The 27,923-nt window shown below is 48.9% G+C and overlaps 1 pseudogene; it reads left to right on the forward strand.

Moving 5' to 3' along the window:
- Positions 1-2,259: 2,259 nt before the first annotated feature.
- Positions 2,260-27,730, forward strand: LOC117185135 (uncharacterized; annotated as a pseudogene).
- The last annotated feature ends 193 nt before the right edge of the window (positions 27,731-27,923 follow it).

The raw sequence follows: 27,923 nt of genomic DNA on the forward strand, positions 1-27,923 counted from the left end.
AAGAGACTAGCTCCCAACGGGGGGAGTATGTTCGGGCCAGCCGCTGAGGAATAACCGTAACTTTAGCATTATTATTGTATGAGCATAGAGAGCCGCCTACATATGTTGTAAAACGTTGACTTTCTGCAGAGCTGCTGCGCTCTCTCGCTAAAGGGGCTCTCTGCCGCCGCCACTTCGGCAACTACTTTGATCTGCTGCCGCCACTTCGGCAGTCACTTTGATCTAACGCCGTCGTCTATAGTTTAGTTCTATGCTAACCCCTCTGCGCATTGGTTGCATATCGATCTCGCATAAAGTTCATCTGGCAATAGCAAGCAATCGGCTTCCGCTAAGCCACCAAGATTAAATAAGAATTATAAAGTTTAACCCAAAATCTCTTTTTATTTTGAAATACATAGGTGCCAAAAAAGCTTGGCATCTCAAACAACAACTATTTCCAAGGCTAGAAAAAGAAGCCGGTATATTAAAAATCAGCCAATTGAAAATGGCACCGTGGGAAAATATCTTTGAAAAGGTTTCAATAGATAATTTCAAAATTATGGGCAATAAAATATTGAAAACATTGAGAGTAGCGCTACTCAACCCGGTGACCACATTAACAAATGTTAAAGAGAAAGAAGCTATATTGTCTACACTACATGATGATCCAGTACAAGGAGGTCACACAGGCATTGCAAAAACCTTGGCCAAGGTCAAAAGATATTATTACTGGAAAGGTATGACTCGCGATATAACAGAGCACATCCGGAAATGTCAGAAATGTCAAAAAGCAAAAACAACAACAAATATAAAGACCCCTTTAACAATTACAGAAACCCCGATGAAGGCTTTTGACAGAGTGATAGTGGATACAATTGGTCCACTACCCAAGTCAGAAAAAGGCAATGAATATGCAGTCACGCTCATATGTGACTTGACTAAATATCTAGTTGCTATACCTGTCGCAAATAAAAGCGCAGCAACTGTTGCAACGGCAATATTTGAATCATTTATTCTCAAGTACGGTCCAATGAAGACGTTCATTTCGGACATGGGAACGGAATATAAAAATTCAATTATAAACGATTTGTGCAAATATTTAAAAATAAAAAATATAACATCAACTGCACACCATCATCAAACTGTTGGAACAATAGAAAGAAGCCACAGAACATTTAACGAATACATACGATCCTATATATCAGTAAATAAAACTGATTGGGACGTATGGCTTCCATATTTTGTTTATTGTTTCAATACAACTCCCTCTATGGCACATAATTATTGTCCATATGAGTTAGTATTTAGTAAGACTAATAATCTACCAAAATATTTTGATAGCATAAGTAATATAGAACCTATATATAACAAAGAAGACTACGCTAAAGAAAGTAGATATAGATTAGAAGTAGCATACAAAAGAGCAAGAAATATGCTCGAGTTAAATAAACAGAAAAATAAGGAATTATATGATTTAAAAACTAGGAACATAACGCTATCAATAGGAGATAAAGTTCTACTAAAAAACGAAGTAGGCCATAAGCTAGATCTTAAATACACAGGGCCCTATATAATTGAAAAAATCGAAGATAATGATAATATAGTTATTTCCGGAAATAAGAATAAAAAACAAACAGTTCACAAAGATAGGTTAAAATTTTTTAATTCATAACAGACACAAAATAAAATAAAATAAAATAAAATAAAAAAAAGGAGAAAAAAAAATTTTAATTATACAAGATGTGCAAAAAGATATGTATACACAAAAAAAAAGGAAAAAAAAACATTAAATACATTACAAATACAAAAAATCCTCAAATCAAAATTTTTTTATATATATAAAATTAATTTAAGTAAAATAACTACATTTAATTACGTTATTTTTCAAAAGGAGGGAGATGTAGTATGTGCATATATTGAGTGTACACTGTACCCAATGGTTAACAATAATTGTATCAGCAAAACACATTGTTGCAGTACACAAACCAAACCACTTCAAGTGAGCGTGCAATATGATCGCCGCTTATGCGCTAAGCTAAGTCAGCATTCCCACGCTGACCACTTGAAGCATATATATATATATACACATATGTACATACGGCTCTTGCCCTCTCGATTATGCTGATAAGACAAATATGTATGAAGCCGCTCCGCTGTTGGCGTAACCGGCAGCGCAGCTATGCGGTCTGAGTTATAAGAATAAATTCAATAAAAATATTCTAAAAACCGAAGTCAAACGGCACAGACGTGCCAGTGTTATAATTACAATAGTAACATATTACAGATCGCTCCAGCTATATTAAGCAAAAAATGCTTTGCTTAAACTGTTTCGCAAGAGGTCACCAGATTCGTGAATGCCAAAGCGCCCACAACTGCATCACGTGTGGAGACCGGCATCATACGCTGCTGCACCGTAGCACTCCAGCTTCCAGCTAATCCGTGCCCAATTCCGTACCACTTCCGACTCCTGCCGAAGCTCAGCCTAGCGTTCAGAACTATTTCGCCTCCGGCAAAAGGGCGGTACTCCTGGGCACAGCTATTATTAATATTTGCCACTTGGGGACAAATTTTCGCGCCCGCGCTCTAATCGACCCGGGTTCCGAGGCGACGTTCATTACGGAACGTCTCTTCCAGATCATTAAGTTGCCATTCCGACTCGCCCAGGCGCAGGTCTCGGGCCTCATTCAGACAATATCCACTCAGTCCAAGAAGCTCTGCCATTTTTCCATCCGTTCCCGACTAAGCCGGGCTTACACTTGGACGCCACAGCCTATGTCCTGCCGGAACTATCAGGCAGCCTTCCCTCCCATCCGATCCCGCAGCACTCGTTGCGAGACTTGCCCAACCTGCCATGGGCAGACCCGACATTTTACGAAAGCTCACAAATAGATGTCCTGATTGGTGCCGACATCCTTCCATCCATCCTATTGAGTGGCTCACAGACGAACATCTGTTGGTCTCTCCTCGGACAGGAATCCATTTTCGGATGGGTTCTTACAGGCCCAGTGCCAAACACGGTACAAGGCAGGGTCGCATCCTTCTCCACGCAAATTTCCACCGAGCTAGAGACTCCGTTAAACAAACTCCTCACAAAGATTTGGGAGGTAGAGGACATTCCTACTAAAATATAAAGCGAGTCGGATTCGTACTGCGAAAGACATTTCCTCCGAACTACGTCAAGAACGCCAAGCGGGAAATACGTCGTCACGTTACCGTTTCGCGACCCAGATCATCTCGTATCAGATCTGGGGTATTCAAGGGCAACCGCGCTGGCCCAGTTCCTAAGAAACGAAAATCGCTTGAAAAGAAACAGTCCCCTACAAGAGCAGTACGACACCGTGATCCAAGAATACCTAGAGCTTGAACACATGACAGAAGTTCCTCCGACTCATGGGTCCTCAACCTACTACCTTCCGCACCACGCTGTCTTCAAGCCTGAATGCACTACCACGAAGGTCCGCGTGGTATTTAACGCATCCAGCCCGTCGACCAACGGTGATTGGTGACGGACCAATCTGACTTGACCCTCCAGATCCTAAAGTGGCGTTATTTCCGGTACATCACCAAAATGTATCGCCAAATTTGGGTTGACCCGAAACACACCCCTTTCCAGCGAATATTATTTCGAAACAAGGAGGGACACATCCGCGACTATGAACTTAAGACCGTAACCTTCGGAGTCAATTGCGCTCCTTTTCTTGCCATCCGAGTGTTGCAACAGATAGCAAGCGACGTCCCGTCCAGATTTCCGAAAGCAAGTCGCATTATCCGGTCATTCATGTATGTCGACGATGTCCTAGCCGGAGCGAATTCTACCGAGGAGGCTCGACTAACGATCCGCGAGTTGCAGGCCGCACTTAGCTCTGCAGGGTTTCCGCTGCGGAAGTGGACTTAAAACCACAAAGCTAGCCTGGCAGGAATTCCGAATGCTCATCTTCTCCACACCGATTTTCTGGAGATGGAGGAAGAGAGCACGGCTAAGACTCTCGCGATTCGCTGGAAAGCGACTTCAGACGAGTTTTTTTTTTTTGTCCCTCCCGATTTAGCGCCTGAGTCGTCATACACCAAGCGAGCAGTTCTGTCCCAGATCGCAAGGCTGTTCGACCCCGCGGGGTGGTTGGCCCCATTCATTGTTCGGTCCAAGATCTTCATGCAAGAAATCTGGTTGCAGGACCTGGGATGGGACGATGAGCTTCCAAGCGAGATGCGCCAGCGCTGGCAAAGTTTCCTGCGGAGCTACTCCGCTCTCGACCAAATCCATATTCCAAGATGGGTCGGCTCCCGGCCAGCGGTAAAAGTCGAACATCATGGGTTCTGCGATGCATCCGAGAGGGCTTACGGTGCCGCCATCTACGTCCGCATTGAGGTTGACCGTTTGGTCGAGGTGCAGCTTCTCACAGCGAAAACGCGAGTCGCACCCGTGAAAACCGTGTCGCTCCCCCGGTTAGAGCTTTGCGGGGCAGTGCTTTTGTCCGAAATGGCGGCGGCTATCCTGCTGAATATGTCAACAGCAAGTACGAGCTGCTATTGCTGGACCGATTCCACCATAGTCCTCGCCTGGCTGGCAAAGCCCGCGTGTCACTGGACCACGTTCGTGGCCAACCGAGTGACTAGGATATCTCAAGCGACCGATATTGAGAAGTGGTGTCACGTTCCATCCGAACAGAACCCCGCGGACTTAGCCAGCAGAGGCGTGCCGTTACAGGAGTTGGTGGATAACCAACTCTGGTGGCACGGACCAACTTGGCTGCAGAAGGGCCGAGATCAATGGCCGGCACCAGTTAATAACTCCCCGTTATGACCTTAGAGCAGCGAACTGTAAAAGCCCATTTCGCACTTAACCCAGCCGAAGACTTCCTCGAACGATTCTCCAATCTGGAGAGAGCTCTACGAGTCCGTGCATATATCCTGCGCTTCACCAAGCGCTGCCGGAAGTTAGCCACCGCGCAAAAGGGCCATCTTACGAGCGGCGAAATTACCGAAGCTGAAAAAACTCTTATCCTAGAGACGCAGCGTAGAGAATACCCCGAGGAGTACCGCTGCCTAAGCGGTAAGCGGCCAACGCCAAGGTCAAGTTCTATCATGAACATGAACCATTTCCTAGACCGCCATGGGTTGATCAGAGCATGCGGCCATGTCGCAGGCTCTGAAGTGCTAAGATACGACGAACGACATCCAATCATTCTCCCATATAATTGTCGATTGACTCGCCTTCTCGCGCAATTTACATACCGGATAACTCTTCATGGCGGCAACCAATTGATGGTGCGCCTCATTCGATCAAAGTATTGGATTCCAAAGGTTCAAAGGCTTATGAAGGGGGTTGTGAATTCCTGCAAGGTCTGCGTTATTCACAAAAGGAGGTTGCAAAACCAAATGATGGGAGATCTTCCAACCGAGCGGTCGTCCTTTTCCAGACCGTTTACGCATACAGGGATTGATTACGCGGGTACTTTTGAAATACGGAACTATACAGGGAGAGCATGTCTGATCACGAAGGGGTATGTGTGCGTATTCGTGTGCTTTTCCACAAAGGCGATACATTTAGAACCCACGTCCGACCTCACCACTGAAAAATTTCTCGCCGCTTTCGCTCGGTTCGTCGCAAGGCGCGGATGTCCACAGCGTATCCATTCAGATAATGGAAAAACTTTCGTTGGTGCAGCAACCTTGCTTTCCAGTGACTTCCTTGACGCGTTTAAGGACTCGGTGACTGATGCGTATAGCCATCAGCGGGTTTCGTGGCGTTTCATCCCACCAGGAGCTCCACATATGGAAGGTCTATGGGATGCCGGAGTGAAGAGTTTCAAAACTCTCTTCTACAAGGCCACGTCCACTCGGAGGTATACGTTTGAGGAGCTTACTACGCTGCTCGCGAAGATTGAAGCGTGCCTCAATTCCAGGCCGCTCTCACCGATGTCCGATGATCCGACGGAGCTGCTAGCCCTCACTCCCGGGCACTTCCTTATTGGGGGACCCTTAATGAGTACGGCCGATCCCGAAATAAAGGGGAACCTTAATTCGATCATCAATCGGTGGCAGCATTTGAAGGCCCTCAACCAACAGTTCTGTCAAAGGTGGAAGGAGGAATACCTCAAGGAGCTCCACAAGCGGACTAAGTGGCAGACGCCGACGCCAAATCTGCAGGTTGGCGATATGGGGGTCATCAAAGAGGATAACCTGCCGTCCAACGAATGGCGGCTCGGAAGGATAACTTCCGTGTATCCCGGTGCCGACGACAGGGTCCTTGTGGTGGATATCCTTACTGCCCGCGGTACCCTCAAGAGACTGGTTGTAAAGGTCGTTCTCCTGCCAGTAGAACCCCGTAGTTCCATCCAACAATAACGTGAGTGTGCACTTGTCCCATTCCTCAGGAGCATCGTCGCCACCTACAGCGCCCCACGTCAGACGCCGTCCTCGGCGTCCAGCCCGCTCGGCCTCAGGAACATCGTCGCCATGTACAGCGCCCCACGTGAAACGCCGACCTCGGCGTCCAGCCCACACAGCCTCGGCTGCATCGTCGCCATCCACGTCGGCCCACGCCGACCGCCGCCCTCGTCTCCCCGTGAGCCGCCCCGTGGCAGGGACCCCGGCACCATCCGTCGACTCACTTCTACAACATCGAAGCCTCATCATCCACCCGACGGCGCTGGTGGTCTTGGATACGGGTTCCAAAAACTTCGAGACGGCGGCGCTTATCGACCCATGCACGCCGGTGAGCTGTATTGACGAATCATTGGCCAGCGCCTTCAAGTTGCCCACCACTTGTGTGGGGGACGAGAAAGTGTGTACGGCGGTGATCCGCGCCAAAATGGGCGACTTCCAGTTGGAGACGATGCTCAAGGTCCAGCCCCGTTGGCGCATCCGCACGCCTACCCGACAGCTGAGCGATTCCGTCCGGGCGCGTTTCGGTGACCTGAGGCTTGCCGATGAACAGTTCCGTCGACCGGCTACAATCTCGCCCATCTTGGGAGCAGATGTCTACCCGAAGGTGATCCAGCCCGTGTTCCTTGCACGTGAGGACGGCCTGCCTGTGGCCCAGAGCACCGTTTTTGGATGGATCGTGTCGGGGGCGTGCACCTAGCCATAGGCCACCCCATGATACTTTGCAATCCTGCAAGGGGGGGGGGGGGGGGGGGGGGGGGAGGATGTTCAGGCCAGCAGTATACAGTTTCCGCGCACTGTGTCGGCTCCGCGCGCCTCGGGCCCGGCTCGCTCTCGCGCGCTCGGAGGGGCGCTCGGATCCAAAATCCACGATCCACACGGCGCTCACGGCAGAAAAAGCACCATATGTAGTAGTTACGTTTTCACCCACGCTGCAAACGGTCGACATACCGCGCGAATACCCAGAGTTTAAGCTGGAACAGACATTTCGCCGTTGGAAATTGAACCTCGATCCGCCCCCCTCCAAACGTTGACCAGTTTAAACTGGAACAGACATTTCGCCGTTGGAAATTGAACCTCGATCCGCCCCCCTCCAAACGTTGACCAGTTTAAACTGGAACAGACATTTCGCCGTTGGAAATTGAACCTCGATCCGCCCCCCTCCAAACACACATGTTGAAAGTGTTGAACTATGGAGTTACATGCCGGAACATTTTTTAGTTCAGGGCACATGTATCGTAACTCTGAAATTCCAGCAGACATTAGTTGCATATCCTTCCAATATGGGTCCAAGTCATAGCATACGATCATGGTCCACTCAGACGTTGCTATTCTTGATGTTCCAAGTTTCTCATAGAATATTCCAGGCTTGTTTGCGAATTGTGTCACATTTATTGACTGTGACAATGCTAATGGAAGCATGAGCAACAGCACCACTAATGTTGTTGTTAATGTATGTGACAATTTTGTTGTTCGCTGTGTGGGTGGCTCATCATCTTGGTGTCACTGATCACGTTTGATTGCCACATCTTCTGGAAATAGCGGCGCTAGACGAATGATTGGGCGCTTGTATACGCCAGCAAGGCTGGCGAAAATCCTCTAGCTGAACCCACCACGAGGGTGCCGGCTGGGCAATGGACACTGCATTACCCCGGACAAGGGTAATGCACTGTCGCTTGCTCTGTCCGGTGTAATGCAGTGTCTAGCTAAGGCTATGGTCCGGCGTCTTCCCGATTCAACGTCGGGGGAACCGAACCAGTGCCATGGCTAGAGGTGCCTGGCGGTCTGGCCTAAAACGCTAGGGGGTGGCCCCTCCGAAAAATATTAACCAGTATTGACCCTCGGGCCAAATATGGAGGCGAAGATAGATGAAGCACGGGTTGGGATGTCAACCCAAACGTCGGTGGAAAGCGTGGCTGCTACCACCGGCGGGCACGGGGAGGAGCAGTCCTCTCTGCGTGTCGCCAGCGGTCAGACCTCAGACTTGGCGGGAGCAGGCCGGGTCTGTTGTAAAGCTACTGCCACAATAACAACAACAAAAACAACTCACTCCGTGGCCTGCAAGTTGAGCCGCACAGATGCCGTAGTCGATACAGACACGGTTCTGGAGAGCGTGCTCTCTCTAAGCAGGACGGATGAAGAGAGCCTTCTCCGCTCGCCGGAACCAGGCACCAGTTCCCTGCATAGGGAAGGGCCGAAGCGTTCCAAGGAGGGGATGAAGGCCAAAGCACAATACAAAGCGGTCCAACAACATCAAAAGCCGGCTGCAAGGTAAAGCAGACATCTCCCAGGAGGAGAAGGTCAAGCTACCCTGGCCGAGCAGCGAGTAGAGGAGGGTCGGCTACATTATGCTCAGATGCCACAGATGAGGGCGACGAATGGCGAATATGCCAATAAGGTGGAGGAGATGATGGCCACCAAGAGGCAACGCTCGACTGAGAGTGCCATTAAAGACACTCCCGCGAGCAAGCGGCAAGAGTGCAGCCCCTCCACCGAAAGCGGCCAAGAAGCCAACGAAGCCGAAAGCGAAGGTCAGCGATGTGACCAAACGACATCTGATGGTGGCACTCATTGACCGCAGCGAAGAAAACGGCAAGATGTCAGCGGCACAGTGGAAGCTGGTGCACGCGCGTCTCGTCGAAGCACTCTTTGCACAGATGGAGGAAGACCCCGCGGCCCCAATGCCCACGTTCGATGGTACTGGGTGGCTAAATGGGGTTAAGATCCTGAAGTGCAATGATGATCCAACCCTAAGGTGGCTGACGCGTACGGTCTGCCAACTGGAGGCGATGTGGGAGGGGGCCAAGCTGGAAGTTGTGGACCGGGAGCTTATCCCGTCCAAGCCTAAGGCGAAGGTACTCTTCCCCATCACAATCCAGGGGGACCGAGCGCTGAAGCTCCTTCAGCGGCAAAACGCGGACGTGCCAACGGTCGATTGGAGGATCCTTCACATTGGTAGCACACTACCCAACGAGGGGGGCCAGTGTGATCCTCCAAATAAACAAGGAAGCAGAGGATCTGCTGTATCCCAAGTTCGGGAAGATGGCGTGGGGCATGGGTAGCGTCTACCTGCGCCTCAAAAAGCGCCACCCTGAGCCAAGGACGCGCATACCCTGCAGGCAGGCGAGGTGGAAAAGGACTTAGGTCTCGAGTCCATCGTGGAGGCCGCCCAGAGTCTTGCGCTTGAAGACGAAGAAGAGGAAGACGGTGACCTGACGCTGGTAGTCAACCCGTCAGGTTCAAGTGAGCCAGCCACCCATGCTGAGTGTGCTGCAGCTCAACTTGCATAAAAGCAAGGTAGCGTCGGCGGAGCTCCTCATCGCCATGGAGCAAGGGCTCGCCGACATAGCTCTAGTCCAGGAGCCCTGGATTGCGACAGGCAATTCAGTGGCCGGACTAAAGTCCTCAAATCATAACCTGTTCTACTCAACATCGGTAAGCAGGAACAGAACCGTCGTACTCGTACGAAGGGAATCCATGCTTACCTTATGTCTCATTACAGCACGGATGACCTGACGGTTGTGATGCTGGAAAGTGAGGAAAAGCGCCTTCTGGTGGCTTCCTGCTACATGGCTCACGACAGACCCGCACCACCCGACGAACTCAGGAGCCTGGTGACAGAAGCCGGCACCAAAAACTATCAACTCGTCATCGGAACGGACGCCAATGCCCACCACAATGTGTGGGGAAGCACCGACATCAATGACAGAGGTGAGTCACTCTTAGACTTTATACTAGCAACTAATCTATATATAGCAAAAGTTGGGGAGGATCACACCTTCGTAGGTCCGACCTCATCCAACGTGCTAGACCAAACACTTGCAACGGGGAACAGTACTACGGTATCTAGCTGGAGGGTCCTCGATAGACCATCCTTCTCAGACCATAACTACATTCAGTTCAAGTGCGAATTCAAACACCCTTCGAAGACAACAGTCTATAGAAACCCCCGGAACACAAACTGGGCAAAGTTTAAAAAGACAGTTACTTCGAAGCTCGCGAATCCGGGCTCAGTGAAATCCGCGGAGGATATAGAGAAGTCCCTAAAGACCCTATCCAACGAGCTACTGAACGCCTACCATGCATCGTGCAAACCCTCGAGAACGAAGAGGAGGTCCAAGCCACTCTGGTGGAACCGAGATCTCTCTCTCCAAAGGAACAACCTCAAGGAATTCTTCAAGATCGCCAAACAAGCGAACGAAGAGATTGTCAATGAGGAATATAAAATCCTACTTAGGAGCTACAAGAAGGAAATACGTAAAGGACAAAGGAACTGACTACATGACCCCCCAAACTTGCCTTGACGTCAAAACAACCACATCTTTGGGACCTGAAGACTGGAAAATTGGAAGGGACCAAACTGAGCACCTCAATATATACACAGACGGCTCCAAGATGGACGGAGGAGTAGGAGCGGCCCATACTGTACAGACCCTGAGATAAGGCTGTCGTATAAGCTACCGGACCAATGCAGCATATTCCAGGCAGAAGTTTTTGCCATCGGGAAAGCAGCGGAGGTCGCTCTCCCCACAGAACGAGCACACGATGAGGTCAACCTATTCGTCGACAGCCAAGCGGCGATTAGATCCATGCAGTCGTCCGCGGTCAGTTCCAGAAGTGTCTTGGCGAGCAGGGAGGCATTTGACATCCTAAGCACGACAAAGACAGTGCGGATCTATTGGGTTCCCAGCCATCAGGGCATCGAAGAACACGAAGCGGCGGACGTACTAGCTAAGGAAGGCGTCGGGCTGGAGAATAGGAGAACCGAGAACGTGCCTGTCTCCCTCAGAACGCTGCAAGGCGATCTAGAGAAGCAGGCTAGAGCACAGACTGATAGCAGGTGGAGGAGTACCACCATCTGCAGAACCTCGAAGATAATGTGCAAGGAGCGCAACGAGAAACTTAGCTACCTACCTAGCTACCTAAACTTACCTACTGCACCTACCACGAAAGGACTGTAGACTGATAGTGGGAATACTAACAGGTCACTGTCTGGCTGCTGCACATGCAGCAAAGCTAGGCATCACCAACAAAGACAGTTGTAGGAAATGTGAGGAACCTGGGGCTATCGAAACCCTGGAACATCTCATCTGCAACTGTCCGGCTCTCTCAAGGGCAAGGAGGAGATACCTGGGCGCCCCAGTGTTGGCATCACTGGAATATGCCTCCAAAAGGACGCCTCAGGAACTGCTGGCCTATGCTAAAAACACCTCGATTCTCGGAGACTTTTTAAAACCACATTAACACTCCCGCGATGGTTCATACCCCCCCCCCCCCCCCCCCCCCCCCCCCATCCGGATAACGAAGGGCCATATTGGCCTATGCGCGGCCCCGCTGAGGGCCGTCCGGGTTAACCTAACCTAACCTACGCCAGATGCTGTCTTAACGTCAACCACTCGTACGTGGTTGTCCTGTCCAGGATATGTATTAATGATGCGACCCCTTGGCCACTTCATTACTGGAAGGTTGTCTTCCTTAACCAAAACTAATAATCCTTCAGGTACGTTTGGTGAAGCGGTCTTCCATTTATGCCGAGCTTGCAATTCTTGGAGGTATTCTGTAGACCATTGTTTCCAGAATGAATGCTTTAGGCGCGATACCAATTCCCAGCGCTTGACCAATGTTCTTCCTTGATGATCAGCGTTGACGTCAGGGGGCGTTGTCAATGGTTCACCAATCAAGAAGTGTCCTGGGGTGAGCGCTGTTGTATCAGTGGGATCATTTGACATTGGAGTGATGGGTCGAGAGTTGAGAATTGCTTCAATTTCGATTATCACGGTGTTTAGTTCTTCAAATGTCAATGAGGCTGTGCTGGTGGTTGTTATCAACAGCTTTTTTTGCTGATTTTACCGCCGCTTTCCAGAGGCCGCCAAACGCTGGAGCCCTGGGAGGAATGAATTTAAAGCCTACTTGTTTTTTGTTGCAATGATTCGTGTTCAGAGCCCTTGCCCTTGAGCTGAATATAGAGTCTTCTAATTCTTTAAGCTGGTTGTTTGCACCCACAACGTTCGTTGCATTGTCGCAATGAATAGTTTGGCACTTCCCACGTCTGCTTCAGAATCGACGCAGGGCGGCCAAGAATGCATCTGTGGTCAGGTTGCTTACCAGCTCCAGGTGTACTGCCTTTGTGGAAAAGCAGCAGAACACGGCGATGTATGCCTTTTCTGGTCTTTTGCCTCGGATCTTATGGTGGATCGAGATTGGTCCACAGTAGTCGACGCCTGCATTAAGAAACGGCCATGCTTGTGTGACTCGTTGTGCTGGGAGATTGCCCATGATCTGGTGCATCAGCTTTGGTCTAGCCTTGGTGCATCTAACACAGCTGTGGATGATGCTTCTAGCCATTGTCTTGCGATTGCCCTTAATGCTTGAGCACCACAATGCATGTTCTCCTCATGTAGCTCCCGCAAGATCATTTTGACGATTGGGTCATTGTAAGGCAGCAAAACTGGGTGTTTTGCGTTGTATGGAAGTAAAGCTTCTTCAAGTCTACCACCAACTCGGATGAGATCATCGTCTCCCAGGAAGGGAGATAACGATATGATCGAGCTCTTTCTATCCACAGTCTTATAGCGTTGAACCTGTTTTAACTCTGCTGTAAACTCGACTTTTTGTATGGTTCGCAGGATTATAGCGCGGGCATGAGTCAGTTCTTCTGCGCAGAGCGTCGTGTTGTGCGCTCTGTTGGTTTTGTAGCAGAAACGTAACATATATGCCACAATGCGTTGCAGTTTGTGAAACGAGTTGCTATGTCTGCAAGACTATAATTCGTCCCCAAGTGCGCTAGGTGTGATTGGCAAGCTTACATGTTTAGCTTTTCTCTCAAGATTGCTGGGTTCTATGTTGGGTGCCTTCGTCCAGTTGTCTCGGGATCCGTGCAGGAATAATGGTCCATATAACCACAGATTGTGATCTGCCAGTCTGCTTGCTGCGATTTCTCTCGACAGAACATCGGCTGCGTTGTTGGCCGATGACACGTGACGCCATTGTGACTGGTTTGTTAATGCCTGGATTTTGGCTATTCGATTTGCCACAAAGGTATGGTATGTTGATGACGATGCGTTTATCCAGGATAACACAACGGTGGAATCACTCCAAAACCATCCTGAAACCGTGTTAATGTCCATGTGCAGATCCTGTCGGACTCGGTTTGTGAGCTCGGCACCGAGGACTGCAGCACAAAGTTCTAACCGTCGTAGCGATTGTTTGGCTGTCGGCGCCACACGTGATTTCGAACAGAGCAGTCTTACTGACACTTGGTTGTTTTTGTATGTAGCGCGTACATATACTGCTGCGCCATATGCTCGTTCTGATGCATCTACAAACGTATGGGGTTCTTGGGTAACTGGAATTTTACCATCGTCGATATGCCGGGGAATTTGCATTTTGTTCAATGTTTGTAAGTCGTCCCGGTATTCTTTCCATTCGGTTTGGTGTTGTAATGGTAATTCGTCATCCCATTCCAGTTTGAGCTCCCAAAGTTGTTGCATGAAGATTTTTGCCTTTACTACCACCGGTGCAAAGAGTCCTAGTGGGTCAAAGATTTGGACCAGTTCAGAACATACCACCGGTTTGGTGATGCGTGTAGCGTCCACACAATGTATCCTTCTTCGGCATCTAGATGAGACCCAGAGTTTTCACGCTGTAGTGCTCTAGTGTCTCTCCTAGTTTTACATCCTCTTTGGGGATTCCTTGGAGAAGTGGCTCATTGTTGGAGCACCACTTGCGCAATTTGAATCCGGACTGTAGCAATATCTTATTTAGTTCTTGTCGAACATGAATTGCGTCTGGAATAGTGTTTGCTCCAGTTAGACAGTCATCAACATAGAAATCGGTTTTTAATGTTGTTGATCCTACTGGTAGTCTGTCTTTGTATTGTATTGCCAAATGATCCAGACATTTCGTTCCTAGGAACGGAGCAGCTGTTGTCCCATATGTTACTGTTTTCAGGCGATAGTACCTGATCTCTTCGGATGGATTGTTTCTCCAGACTATCATCTGATGGAATTGATCCTCCGGATTCATCCACACTTGCCGGTACATCTTTCTATGTCCGTTGTGAATACGTACTTATGAATTCGAAATCGTAGCAGAATGGACATAAGTTCGCTCTGAACGGTGGGTCCAGCCTGCAGAATGTCGTTCAAAGATTTCCCGCTTGTTGATTTTCATGAGGCATCGAATATTACCCGAAGCTTTGTGGTGGTGCTCTCAGGTTTGAGTATACAATGTGGAATGAAGTAGTGCCTTTTGGGAACTTTTGATGCTTCATAGTCCTTCATACTCTTCCATGAAGTCCACATAACTCTTCCAAGTTTCTGTTAAGCTTCGCCGCTCCAACGCTAGGAATCTTTTTGTTGCGGTTTCCAACGACTCCCCCAGGGCTGAAGGGTGTTCGGAAAATGGGAGCTTTACAATAAAACGGCCGTCTGAAGCTGTCTGAAGATTTTCTATAAAATGAGCGTCACACCGTGCTTCCACTGAAGTGCGTGGTTTGTCTTCCGTCTCTAGATTGTCCAGAGTCCAGAATCCTTCCATGAACTCGTTTACTCCCGTTGCACAAATGGGTGAGGAATTATGGGAAGATTTGACTTTTCCTGCCACAATCCATCCCAGTTTCGTGCTTTGTATCAACGGGCCTCCTGTCCTTAGCTGCGGTTGATCTGGTAGCAGCAATGAATACCCGGCTCCGATTAGCATGTCGATTTTAGCATGTCGATTTACCTGTGGTAATACGCAAGCTTTAATTCTTTGCATAAACCATTGTGAAGGGATTTCAGGAGCGCATTTACTCGTGCTCTGCTGGTCTTTGATTGACCTCCAATTCCTTCGATCCGTAATGTTTTGTCTTTTAGTTTGAGTGACAACATTGATGCCATTCGTTCAGAGATCAAGTTTATTTGTGATCCTGCATCTAGCAGTGCTCTGAAATTAGCAACCTGCCCGTTGTTGGCTTCTACTGCCACCTTTGCTGTGGCCAGAAGATTGTATCTATTTTTACTTGCTGCACCAACCGTCGGGCCTTTTGATTCTGCAGCTGCGCCTGATGCTGTTTCCAAATGTAGCATCGTGTTGTGCTTCTTGTCACACTTGAAGCAGCTTCGACCCGGGCATGCGTTTGTTTTGTGATTTGTTCTAAAAACAATTAACGCAAATTTTTTGTTTTTGTACCCAATTTAGTCGTTCCGATGGAGATTTGGAGCGAAATTCTTCGCATCCGTAGAGCCAATGGCTTGCCTTCTTGCATAAAGGTGCTCGTGCTCTCCCTGTGTTTTCTGATGCACATGTCGTGCCTTTTGGCTCTCTCCTTGATGCTGGTGGCTTCTTACTGGTTCCTAGAACTCGAATTCTTTGCTCCAAGAACTGAAGCATCGTATCCAGCGCCTGAATGTCTTTTGAGCTTCCCAATGATTGCTCATACAAGGCCTTATTTGTGACATCCAGTTTGTTTCTGATAATGGCAATCAATATCGGATCCCATGTAGATATATTGATGCCCAATCCCTTTAGTAATGCAAGGGACTCTATGGTTGTTATATACAACTCTTTTAATGACTTGGGATCATCATTAATTGTTTGGGGATTGAGGAAACGGTTCAGTACCGTGTTCGAAACATCTCTGGGATTGTTGTATGCGTCAACTAGTATTTCCCAAGCGGCTTCATAATTTTCTTCCTTTAGATCGATATGTCAAATCAATATTTCTGCCTCGCCGGTAACGGTGGTTTTAAGATACCACATCTTTTTCACCGTAGGCATGTTGGTCTCATGCACCATGCATGAGAACAGATCGAAGATGCTCTTTGGACCTTACTTTCCAGTGTAAGGTAGGATTCCATGTCATATCCTCCTTCCACTGGGTCCTCGTATTCCTCATGAATTGTGAAGTGGACTTCGTGTGCTTGAGTCCATAGTGATTTTATCAAATCACTTGATGTGCGTCCTTCCGCCTCTGAAAGTTGTTTCAAACTGCGTTTAACGGACTCTACTATGGTCTTTTGTCGTGAAAGCATAGTGAAAGCAGTTTGCTGTAATCCTTCGAGGACTGCTGGATCAGACCGCTTTCTTTGGGACCTACTGGAGGTTTATCATGCTTTTCTTTAGGGACGATTTGACGTTCCCCACGAGCACTAGATGGCTGTGATAGCTTATCAATGCATTCGGTAAAAATAGTAATGTATTGCTTACATGTTGTACGTAAGTCTTCACGGAATTTTACGTACTCATCCGTTTTTGTCTGTATCGCGAAGTTTGGAGTCGTTTTTGTTGAAGCGATTCCACGCATTTTCGAGTGCTGATATTTTGGCTTGAAAATAAGAGGCCGTTTGCTTTCGTTCATGGGAATCTTTTTTAAAGTTCCGAATGCACCTCGATATTTCCTCACCAATCTCTTGCTGCACATCCATTGCCATTGTAGCGGCAGCTTCTGCCTCCATATGTGTATCCATTCTATCTGTTTGTACTTATTACTTTTGACCCGTTGGGAGTGTTTTATTTGCTTTGCAGCTGGATACGCTCCGAATCGTAACCGTTGTCGGTCAGAGAGGTAATAGTACAGGTGATGTGTTGGATGGAGGGATTTGTGCTGTTTCCAATCTATGGAACGCACGAAACAACCAAAATTGATTACCTTTGTGGTAATCAAATTCTATAGCTGTTTTTCTGTTGGCTGATAACCCGAATATGTCAGATTTGCCAAAGTGATACTTATTGCTAGTAGATGCTACCGTAAGTGTATGGCCTGATGCCAAATTTTTGTTGAAGATGTTGACTGCTTCAATCTGATGTCCAGATCGAATCCTTTCACTGTAGCTTGTCTGACAGTTTGAAAGGATGACCAAGGTCAGGGATACCAAATGTTAATGTGTGTGTGTGTGTAAGAAGCTGGGTTGCATACGGCACATAAACCATCTACAGTTTGGTCGGCGCAACTAGAACTTGAACCAGTTGGACTGCGGAGTGGGTATCCTACGTTGCGCAAGGGAGGGTCTAAAGACACGGCGACAGCCTCTGATGATTGCGATGGAAGATGAGTGACAGGCAGTTATGCTACTGTTTCTGATACTGATTTTATTGATAAAAATGATTCTTATTTAAAGGTAATAAAAGGTACAAAAGTGCTGAGTCTGTAAAATATATGTTTTGTGTATTATGGATAATTTTAGTGTCTGGTGGCCAATTACGACATTTTGATGGTCAGCAACTGCCCCGCTGTCTTCGCCCTCTGCGGAGAGAGTGCATTGTCAGCAGAACTCACTGCAGTGGCTAGTGTGTTGTCGTGAGGTATTATATTACATGTTAAATAGAAAAATGTGTCACGGTGTCACTGTGTTATGCCAACGGGTATTATAAACTATTACTTAAGCATATTTCTGCAACTGAACAACAGTGTTGAGAAGCATGAGGCGGAGCCAGAATACGCACACATGCTTGAAGCCTGGGAATTGAAGGAGAGCCTCGCGACCTCGCCAGCGGCCCAGGCGGACGACGGGCCAGACCAGTATGAGCGGTTGGCGCTGCCGGGCGGAGCGGAACAGGTATCACTGTGGAAACTGCCGGAAGGTTGCCAGGAAGAGCTAATCGCGAGCCTGACGATCCCAGTGACGAGCCGTCTGTGGCTGTCCTAGCGTCCACTGAAGAGTCCTTAGAGCCAGCGTCCGGCAGAGACCGAGTGGAGGAGGAATCGGTCGAGGAATTCTTGGCGAAGGAGTTGGAGCATTTCCGAAAACTGGAGGGAGTGTCGAACAGGAATTTTACCGAGTTCATGGTGTCCGGCAAGGGACTGTTTCAATGGAAAGTGCTGCCGTTAGGACTTCACTCGGCGTCAACTACGTTCCAAAGACCCCTGGATCAAGTGCTAGGCCCAGAGATGTTGCCACATGCGTTCGCGTACCAAATCATCATCATTGGCCGGACAAAGGAGGAACACCAACAAAATCTAAAACAGGTCTTTCGACGACTGATGACGCTAACTTGCGTTTGAACATTGACAAATGCCAATTTTTCAGAAAATAATTGAGCTTTCTGGGTCATCTGTTGACGGAGGAGGGCATGTGCACCGACCCCGAAAAAGTAGCCTTCATTGCAGAGCTACAGCCCTCGGCAAACGTCAGAGAGTTGCGCCAATACCTGGTACAGGCGTTTTGTGAATGGGTTAAGCTGGGACTGGACGGCCGAGCAGCAGCGTACGTTCGAGGAAGTGAAGAGGCTGCTGATAGTGGACCCCGTACTGGCGTGCCCCGATTGCCAGTGCTAATGGATTGGGGGCGATCCTCACGCAGGAGACAGAGAAGGGCGAGAGAGTTATCACGTATGCTAGTAGAACGCTGAAAGGTGCAGTGAACGGTGTGGCCATAGTATGGTCCATAAGAAACCTAAAGCCTTATCTGGAGGGATACTGTTCAAAGGTAGTGAATGACCACATGGCGTTGAAGTGGTTGAACAGGATCAAATTCAGCCCAACAGGAGGATCACCAGGTGGGTGCTGGAGCTAAGACAGACGGAACGATAACTGAGAGTAATCGAAGAGGAGGAGGAAAGCAGGCAGGAACGGAACACAGACTGTGGGTGGCTAGGAAAAGTCAAGGAGAAGATGAAGACTGATAGGATGAGGTATCCCGACTACGTGGAGTCGGCATCGTGGAAGCTGTGTATACCGAAGGCTCTGCGGGAAAGTGTGATGGAGGAGAACCATGCGAAAGTTGCATACGGTTCGAGCCGAGCCAGCTGAAGGCGGCGGGGAAAATGTTGACACAAGTTCCAGAAGAACCATATGCGACGGTGTGTGCAGACTTTGTGGGACCGCTGCCAAGATTCAAGCACGGGAATGCTATGCTACTGGTGCTGGTAGACAGGTTCTCAAAGTGGACCGAATTGAAAGATTAACAAAAGCCTTTCGGGAGCGCATATTGGCGTAATCACCGACAAAGAAGTACAATTCTGAAATCAGCTCGGGGCACGACACCAGATCACGGCCCCATACGCACTTCAGGATAATCCAACAGAGAGGACAAACGGAACAGTGAAGACGATGATAGCACAATTCACCGAAGGGGACCAGAGGTGTTGGGATGAGAAGTGGGCGGACCTAATGCTGGCCGTAAACTCGGCGGTGGGGGAGTCCACAGGGTATTCGTCAACGTTCATCGTGCAAGGGAGAGAACCTCGACTGCCGAAGGCATTGTACGACGAGGAAACACTCGGCACTGAACAGGAGACCTACACGCCAGATGAGAACGCGGCATAGCTGAGAGAATCATTTCAGTTGGTGAGACGAAATCTTGAAAGAGCGGCGCAGGACCAAGCGAGGTACTATAACCTGAGGAGGAGGGCGTGGAAGCCAAAGATTGGAGAAAAGGTGTGGGCCAAACGCCACCATTTGCCAAATGCGGCCGAATGGTTTGCGGGTAAGCTTGCCCCGAAATATGATGGGCCATACGTTATCGTGGATTTCGTGTCGCCCGTGATCTGGCAGCTAAGGAAGGACAGCGAGAAAAGGAGACGAACTGCCCAAATCAGCAACCGGAAGATACATCCGGGTGAAGGAAGCCCGAAGACAAGTGCTGGAAACGAGGCAGCAGACAGCTTAGCGGTCGGGGTAACAGATGAGTCAGGAACACCATTCGGTTTGGTGTTGTAATGGTAATTCGTCATCCCATTCCAGTTTGAGCTCCCAAAGTTGTTGCATGAAGATTTTTGCCTTTACTACCACCGGTGCAAAGAGTCCTAGTGGGTCAAAGATTTGGACCAGTTCAGAACATACCACCGGTTTGGTGATGCGTGTAGCGTCCACACAATGTATCCTTCTTCGGCATCTAGATGAGACCCAGAGTTTTCACGCTGTAGTGCTCTAGTGTCTCTCCTAGTTTTACATCCTCTTTGGGGATTCCTTGGAGAAGTGGCTCATTGTTGGAGCACCACTTGCGCAATTTGAATCCGGACTGTAGCAATATCTTATTTAGTTCTTGTCGAACATGAATTGCGTCTGGAATAGTGTTTGCTCCAGTTAGACAGTCATCAACATAGAAATCGGTTTTTAATGTTGTTGATCCTACTGGTAGTCTGTCTTTGTATTGTATTGCCAAATGATCCAGACATTTCGTTCCTAGGAACGGAGCAGCTGTTGTCCCATATGTTACTGTTTTCAGGCGATAGTACCTGATCTCTTCGGATGGATTGTTTCTCCAGACTATCATCTGATGGAATTGATCCTCCGGATTCATCCACACTTGCCGGTACATCTTTCTATGTCCGTTGTGAATACGTACTTATGAATTCGAAATCGTAGCAGAATGGACATAAGTTCGCTCTGAACGGTGGGTCCAGCCTGCAGAATGTCGTTCAAAGATTTCCCGCTTGTTGATTTTCATGAGGCATCGAATATTACCCGAAGCTTTGTGGTGGTGCTCTCAGGTTTGAGTATACAATGTGGAATGAAGTAGTGCCTTTTGGGAACTTTTGATGCTTCATAGTCCTTCATACTCTTCCATGAAGTCCACATAACTCTTCCAAGTTTCTGTTAAGCTTCGCCGCTCCAACGCTAGGAATCTTTTTGTTGCGGTTTCCAACGACTCCCCCAGGGCTGAAGGGTGTTCGGAAAATGGGAGCTTTACAATAAAACGGCCGTCTGAAGCTGTCTGAAGATTTTCTATAAAATGAGCGTCACACCGTGCTTCCACTGAAGTGCGTGGTTTGTCTTCCGTCTCTAGATTGTCCAGAGTCCAGAATCCTTCCATGAACTCGTTTACTCCCGTTGCACAAATGGGTGAGGAATTATGGGAAGATTTGACTTTTCCTGCCACAATCCATCCCAGTTTCGTGCTTTGTATCAACGGGCCTCCTGTCCTTAGCTGCGGTTGATCTGGTAGCAGCAATGAATACCCGGCTCCGATTAGCATGTCGATTTTAGCATGTCGATTTACCTGTGGTAATACGCAAGCTTTAATTCTTTGCATAAACCATTGTGAAGGGATTTCAGGAGCGCATTTACTCGTGCTCTGCTGGTCTTTGATTGACCTCCAATTCCTTCGATCCGTAATGTTTTGTCTTTTAGTTTGAGTGACAACATTGATGCCATTCGTTCAGAGATCAAGTTTATTTGTGATCCTGCATCTAGCAGTGCTCTGAAATTAGCAACCTGCCCGTTGTTGGCTTCTACTGCCACCTTTGCTGTGGCCAGAAGATTGTATCTATTTTTACTTGCTGCACCAACCGTCGGGCCTTTTGATTCTGCAGCTGCGCCTGATGCTGTTTCCAAATGTAGCATCGTGTTGTGCTTCTTGTCACACTTGAAGCAGCTTCGACCCGGGCATGCGTTTGTTTTGTGATTTGTTCTAAAAACAATTAACGCAAATTTTTTGTTTTTGTACCCAATTTAGTCGTTCCGATGGAGATTTGGAGCGAAATTCTTCGCATCCGTAGAGCCAATGGCTTGCCTTCTTGCATAAAGGTGCTCGTGCTCTCCCTGTGTTTTCTGATGCACATGTCGTGCCTTTTGGCTCTCTCCTTGATGCTGGTGGCTTCTTACTGGTTCCTAGAACTCGAATTCTTTGCTCCAAGAACTGAAGCATCGTATCCAGCGCCTGAATGTCTTTTGAGCTTCCCAATGATTGCTCATACAAGGCCTTATTTGTGACATCCAGTTTGTTTCTGATAATGGCAATCAATATCGGATCCCATGTAGATATATTGATGCCCAATCCCTTTAGTAATGCAAGGGACTCTATGGTTGTTATATACAACTCTTTTAATGACTTGGGATCATCATTAATTGTTTGGGGATTGAGGAAACGGTTCAGTACCGTGTTCGAAACATCTCTGGGATTGTTGTATGCGTCAACTAGTATTTCCCAAGCGGCTTCATAATTTTCTTCCTTTAGATCGATATGTCAAATCAATATTTCTGCCTCGCCGGTAACGGTGGTTTTAAGATACCACATCTTTTTCACCGTAGGCATGTTGGTCTCATGCACCATGCATGAGAACAGATCGAAGATGCTCTTTGGACCTTACTTTCCAGTGTAAGGTAGGATTCCATGTCATATCCTCCTTCCACTGGGTCCTCGTATTCCTCATGAATTGTGAAGTGGACTTCGTGTGCTTGAGTCCATAGTGATTTTATCAAATCACTTGATGTGCGTCCTTCCGCCTCTGAAAGTTGTTTCAAACTGCGTTTAACGGACTCTACTATGGTCTTTTGTCGTGAAAGCATAGTGAAAGCAGTTTGCTGTAATCCTTCGAGGACTGCTGGATCAGACCGCTTTCTTTGGGACCTACTGGAGGTTTATCATGCTTTTCTTTAGGGACGATTTGACGTTCCCCACGAGCACTAGATGGCTGTGATAGCTTATCAATGCATTCGGTAAAAATAGTAATGTATTGCTTACATGTTGTACGTAAGTCTTCACGGAATTTTACGTACTCATCCGTTTTTGTCTGTATCGCGAAGTTTGGAGTCGTTTTTGTTGAAGCGATTCCACGCATTTTCGAGTGCTGATATTTTGGCTTGAAAATAAGAGGCCGTTTGCTTTCGTTCATGGGAATCTTTTTTAAAGTTCCGAATGCACCTCGATATTTCCTCACCAATCTCTTGCTGCACATCCATTGCCATTGTAGCGGCAGCTTCTGCCTCCATATGTGTATCCATTCTATCTGTTTGTACTTATTACTTTTGACCCGTTGGGAGTGTTTTATTTGCTTTGCAGCTGGATACGCTCCGAATCGTAACCGTTGTCGGTCAGAGAGGTAATAGTACAGGTGATGTGTTGGATGGAGGGATTTGTGCTGTTTCCAATCTATGGAACGCACGAAACAACCAAAATTGATTACCTTTGTGGTAATCAAATTCTATAGCTGTTTTTCTGTTGGCTGATAACCCGAATATGTCAGATTTGCCAAAGTGATACTTATTGCTAGTAGATGCTACCGTAAGTGTATGGCCTGATGCCAAATTTTTGTTGAAGATGTTGACTGCTTCAATCTGATGTCCAGATCGAATCCTTTCACTGTAGCTTGTCTGACAGTTTGAAAGGATGACCAAGGTCAGGGATACCAAATGTTAATGTGTGTGTGTGTGTAAGAAGCTGGGTTGCATACGGCACATAAACCATCTACAGTTTGGTCGGCGCAACTAGAACTTGAACCAGTTGGACTGCGGAGTGGGTATCCTACGTTGCGCAAGGGAGGGTCTAAAGACACGGCGACAGCCTCTGATGATTGCGATGGAAGATGAGTGACAGGCAGTTATGCTACTGTTTCTGATACTGATTTTATTGATAAAAATGATTCTTATTTAAAGGTAATAAAAGGTACAAAAGTGCTGAGTCTGTAAAATATATGTTTTGTGTATTATGGATAATTTTAGTGTCTGGTGGCCAATTACGACATTTTGATGGTCAGCAACTGCCCCGCTGTCTTCGCCCTCTGCGGAGAGAGTGCATTGTCAGCAGAACTCACTGCAGTGGCTAGTGTGTTGTCGTGAGGTATTATATTACATGTTAAATAGAAAAATGTGTCACGGTGTCACTGTGTTATGCCAACGGGTATTATAAACTATTACTTAAGCATATTTCTGCAACTGAACAACAGTGTTGAGAAGCATGAGGCGGAGCCAGAATACGCACACATGCTTGAAGCCTGGGAATTGAAGGAGAGCCTCGCGACCTCGCCAGCGGCCCAGGCGGACGACGGGCCAGACCAGTATGAGCGGTTGGCGCTGCCGGGCGGAGCGGAACAGGTATCACTGTGGAAACTGCCGGAAGGTTGCCAGGAAGAGCTAATCGCGAGCCTGACGATCCCAGTGACGAGCCGTCTGTGGCTGTCCTAGCGTCCACTGAAGAGTCCTTAGAGCCAGCGTCCGGCAGAGACCGAGTGGAGGAGGAATCGGTCGAGGAATTCTTGGCGAAGGAGTTGGAGCATTTCCGAAAACTGGAGGGAGTGTCGAACAGGAATTTTACCGAGTTCATGGTGTCCGGCAAGGGACTGTTTCAATGGAAAGTGCTGCCGTTAGGACTTCACTCGGCGTCAACTACGTTCCAAAGACCCCTGGATCAAGTGCTAGGCCCAGAGATGTTGCCACATGCGTTCGCGTACCAAATCATCGTCATTGGCCGGACAAAGGAGGAACACCAACAAAATCTAAAACAGGTCTTTCGACGACTGATGACGCTAACTTGCGTTTGAACATTGACAAATGCCAATTTTTCAGAAAATAATTGAGCTTTCTGGGTCATCTGTTGACGGAGGAGGGCATGTGCACCGACCCCGAAAAAGTAGCCTTCATTGCAGAGCTACAGCCCTCGGCAAACGTCAGAGAGTTGCGCCAATACCTGGTACAGGCGTTTTGTGAATGGGTTAAGCTGGGACTGGACGGCCGAGCAGCAGCGTACGTTCGAGGAAGTGAAGAGGCTGCTGATAGTGGACCCCGTACTGGCGTGCCCCGATTGCCAGTGCTAATGGATTGGGGGCGATCCTCACGCAGGAGACAGAGAAGGGCGAGAGAGTTATCACGTATGCTAGTAGAACGCTGAAAGGTGCAGTGAACGGTGTGGCCATAGTATGGTCCATAAGAAACCTAAAGCCTTATCTGGAGGGATACTGTTCAAAGGTAGTGAATGACCACATGGCGTTGAAGTGGTTGAACAGGATCAAATTCAGCCCAACAGGAGGATCACCAGGTGGGTGCTGGAGCTAAGACAGACGGAACGATAACTGAGAGTAATCGAAGAGGAGGAGGAAAGCAGGCAGGAACGGAACACAGACTGTGGGTGGCTAGGAAAAGTCAAGGAGAAGATGAAGACTGATAGGATGAGGTATCCCGACTACGTGGAGTCGGCATCGTGGAAGCTGTGTATACCGAAGGCTCTGCGGGAAAGTGTGATGGAGGAGAACCATGCGAAAGTTGCATACGGTTCGAGCCGAGCCAGCTGAAGGCGGCGGGGAAAATGTTGACACAAGTTCCAGAAGAACCATATGCGACGGTGTGTGCAGACTTTGTGGGACCGCTGCCAAGATTCAAGCACGGGAATGCTATGCTACTGGTGCTGGTAGACAGGTTCTCAAAGTGGACCGAATTGAAAGATTAACAAAAGCCTTTCGGGAGCGCATATTGGCGTAATCACCGACAAAGAAGTACAATTCTGAAATCAGCTCGGGGCACGACACCAGATCACGGCCCCATACGCACTTCAGGATAATCCAACAGAGAGGACAAACGGAACAGTGAAGACGATGATAGCACAATTCACCGAAGGGGACCAGAGGTGTTGGGATGAGAAGTGGGCGGACCTAATGCTGGCCGTAAACTCGGCGGTGGGGGAGTCCACAGGGTATTCGTCAACGTTCATCGTGCAAGGGAGAGAACCTCGACTGCCGAAGGCATTGTACGACGAGGAAACACTCGGCACTGAACAGGAGACCTACACGCCAGATGAGAACGCGGCATAGCTGAGAGAATCATTTCAGTTGGTGAGACGAAATCTTGAAAGAGCGGCGCAGGACCAAGCGAGGTACTATAACCTGAGGAGGAGGGCGTGGAAGCCAAAGATTGGAGAAAAGGTGTGGGCCAAACGCCACCATTTGCCAAATGCGGCCGAATGGTTTGCGGGTAAGCTTGCCCCGAAATATGATGGGCCATACGTTATCGTGGATTTCGTGTCGCCCGTGATCTGGCAGCTAAGGAAGGACAGCGAGAAAAGGAGACGAACTGCCCAAATCAGCAACCGGAAGATACATCCGGGTGAAGGAAGCCCGAAGACAAGTGCTGGAAACGAGGCAGCAGACAGCTTAGCGGTCGGGGTAACAGATGAGTCAGGCAAAGGTGGGTTGACGTGTCACGCAGGACAGGAACCACCGGTAGGGGCAGAAACGCCCAAACTGATGCCACGCAGGACAAGGCCACCCAGAATCCTTTTACAGCTAAGACTCGTTAAAACTAAGAAGTTGTTAATACTAGAACAGCAGGATGCGGCAGGTGGACGGATGCAGCCGGTCCTACGGAGAGAAGAAAGAGAGTTAGTTCATCAACGGTAGGAAACCAAAGAAAGGCAAGGGAAATAAGAGATACCCGGGTCGCCGCTACACCAGTGAGCATGTTGCGAGGTGAGTCGACGGACGAGGTGGCTACGGCGGGAGGGTTCGGAAGTGGAGCCGAAGTTCGGGACCCATTCCAGAGCATTGGGACCGGCTACAAACGTCGGGAAAGGTAGGACAAAGCAGATGCCGCCCGTGCACGGTGTACCGGGTGGGGAATCAGATGATCCCTGGGACCGAGTCGCTGCACGGTGGTGACATCCACGTCCAAGCCAATCCGGGGACAAGAGGAGCTGGTTCCAAGGAGCGGGCCGATATTCGGCAGCACGGGCGAAAGATTGGAGGACCAGTTTATCACGGGTTGGAAGATCGGTCTGCATCGTGGACTGGTGCCAATGGACGGGATAGAAGAAAAGGTATGGTGAGATGAGGGACCTAAGAACTCGGGAGGCTTACCAGATCCAAGGCGAAACCAAGGGGTTAGTGAAAAGTGAAAAGGGTTAGAAGTGAAAGGTTGTAGCGCGCTCCAAGGAGCGGAGAAATGAGAAGCGTCCAGAAACGCGGAGGGAGGAGCCCAGAGAGAGCCGACGACGACGCGGTCGGCAACGCTTCCGACGAAGGCCGTGGATAAGGAGGGGTCGTCAGCCTGCACGAGGGGGAGATCGGCAACTTGGAGCGAGGAGAACAGCGGCCGGCCGCTCTCGGGCCGTTTGTGTCGCAGGAGGTGATCTCTGCGGTGCGTGACGGCATTCTGTGGCACCTTCGAACGCTGGGCCTCCACGCCAGCGCCGCAGGCGGTCGAGCCAGAGATAGAGGAGGCGCGGCTGTGGGAGGAGGCTCCACGCGCCAGCAACGAGCGGGACCGGAGGCGAAGAGGAAGGCCCAGTGGCGGCACCTACAGCCGGGGTGGTCACCAAAGACGCGCCCGAGACGACGTCAACGATAAAGGCACCGATGCGCACAACGACGAAAAACACGGCAGCAGCAGACGACAGCTCGGCAGACGGTCTGACGGTCTGACGGCAGACACGACGAAGGAAGCACACGCGGTACCAGAAGAAAAAAACTCATCCGAGCCTTGGGAGCGTGGTCCCTGGCAGTGGCCGGAGCGCGGAAACCACCATGCAGAAAGACCTCAGCTAGGCCGACAGGCGTTGTGTCCGGAGGAGCTAGCAGAGGCGCGTCGGACCGAACAGCAGCGGCAGGCATCGTGGCTACAAGTGGGAGAACCGGCGAGCAATCCACGTTGGCAGCCGTTCAAACGCGAGGAAAGGCCGTCGTCACGCGTGAACGACTGGTTAATGAAAGGGATGTTCCGGGAAACCTGCAAGGAAAATAAAACGATTACATAAAAGAAGAGAACGGCCGAGATGTGGGGGGAGCCGTGCCGGGCTTTGGTTTATCAGCACTTGAAAGGAACAGCAATAGATTAATGAAAGTGGCTGAAAGGGAAGAAGAAGAGAGAAAACTTACCCAAATCATCCGTGGCGAGGCGTTCCTGCATAAAAACATTGGGTGGGACCACCGAGTAG

This window comes from Drosophila pseudoobscura, chromosome X (assembly GCF_009870125.1).
Source record: "Drosophila pseudoobscura strain MV-25-SWS-2005 chromosome X, UCI_Dpse_MV25, whole genome shotgun sequence".
NCBI lineage: Eukaryota > Metazoa > Arthropoda > Insecta > Diptera > Drosophilidae > Drosophila > Drosophila pseudoobscura.